Below are 1566 nucleotides of genomic sequence, written 5' to 3' on the forward strand. Positions count from 1 at the left end.
TTTAAGCCATCTGAGGCGCCTTTTTTCAAAAAGTTGTTTAAGAAAGTATTTTTATTCATAAATAAACTCCGTTTTTGGAGGTATTTTCAAATCGGTCCAGTTCACTTAAATCTTAATTTTTTTCCGAAATATTATGGTGGACGTCTTAAAATATAATAAATTTTGTAATCCCGGCGGAAAAACCGCAACTTTTTTTTGGTGATGCAGTCTACTCTACATACATAACTGCCTACATTATTTCTTCATGACCTGTACATACATTTGTATTTGTTTTTTTCATATAAGAATAAACATTAACATTAGTACGTATGTATATGTATAACAAACCTTTGCTTTGCGCTGTATTCCGTACCAATTAACTCATTTGTGATTTGCAGGTGAGCAGCGCTGTTATGTGGCATGTATGTTAGATTCTATAGGATTTTTAAAGTCCTGCAGTTCCATTTTTAAGAAGTCGATACAGCCCATCTCGAGCTTTGCGAACAGAAAAACGGCTTTCAAAATATATACTAATATAGATTCGTTCAATTAGTTTGTGTGTAGATCTAATTTTAAAATTTTGGTCGATTTTTCTTTGTCATGTTACCTTAGGATGTGATTGTTTCTAAAATGTTTGAAAACAAATGCAAAAAAGTTAGTGAATCCTGCTAAACCGCCCAGTTTTTTTTTCAACTAAAATATGTATATTAAGGTACTACAAGAGGGCCCATACGCAGTCTGCGCAGACAGAAATATACAGTAAACTCATCCCTCTTTGTAGCCACAGATAGAAGCAGACTATTTTAATAGTTCGCGGAAATAATTATTCTTATAAACCCCTTATTTTTATTATACATATATTACAAAGCATTAATGAGATTTATAGTACATCAGAACTTATACTTATTAGGTACATACATAAAAACATATTACAAACTGACTGATATATGAGTGTCATGAGTTGAGGGAAACATGGCATCTTCACTCAATTGCTGAAAATATGATGGCACCAAAACACTACTAAATTGCAAATAGATCTGCCGTTGTTGCATATCTTGGTTTATTGGAAGGCAATTACGTTTTTTGCGATCAGCTGACACTCCTATACACCTTTTTCGAGGCATTGTTAAGCGTAATTATATTAAATTGAATCCTATAGTAGTAAAAATGGTTATTACGATCAACAAAATAACTTTTTGAAATTATAAAGTTGCCGATTTTATGTAGACTTCATGAGATAAACGCAATATGTCAGTATATCTAATGGAAAAATGTTTCTGTAAATGAAATGTTGAATTGAAAATCACCAAAAAATACCATAATACCAAACACCAATATGCTTACCATACAAATAATACTCGTAATAAATGTATTGCTTAGCTGTTATGATAAAAGGAATATCCGAATATTTTTCCGACAGGGTAGCCAGAAACAATATGGGCTGCAAATAAGATTGTGATGCGAAATTTACAAAAAATACCTTAATACCAATACACATATGAATGTACTTACCGTATCTACAATTTACGCGATAAATATATTTCTCAGCTTTTATCATAAGAGGAATAAGTGAATATTTTTAACTGA

At 31.3% G+C, this 1566-nt stretch overlaps 1 long non-coding RNA gene across 1 annotated transcript; it reads right to left on the reverse strand.

Moving 5' to 3' along the window:
• Window positions 1–719: 719 nt before the first annotated feature.
• On the reverse strand, window positions 720–1564 carry LOC118755350. Its single transcript, XR_004994999.1, has 3 exons — window positions 1492–1564; window positions 1324–1420; window positions 720–1256 (listed from the first exon to the last, which is right to left on the reverse strand). It is a non-coding gene; the product is annotated as an uncharacterized LOC118755350 (long non-coding RNA).
• Window positions 1565–1566: the final 2 nt, after the last annotated feature.

The sequence above is a fragment of the Rhagoletis pomonella genome, unplaced genomic scaffold (assembly GCF_013731165.1).
Source record: "Rhagoletis pomonella isolate Grant_MI unplaced genomic scaffold, Rhpom_1.0 Rhpom_scaffold_06044, whole genome shotgun sequence".
Lineage (NCBI taxonomy): Eukaryota > Metazoa > Arthropoda > Insecta > Diptera > Tephritidae > Rhagoletis > Rhagoletis pomonella.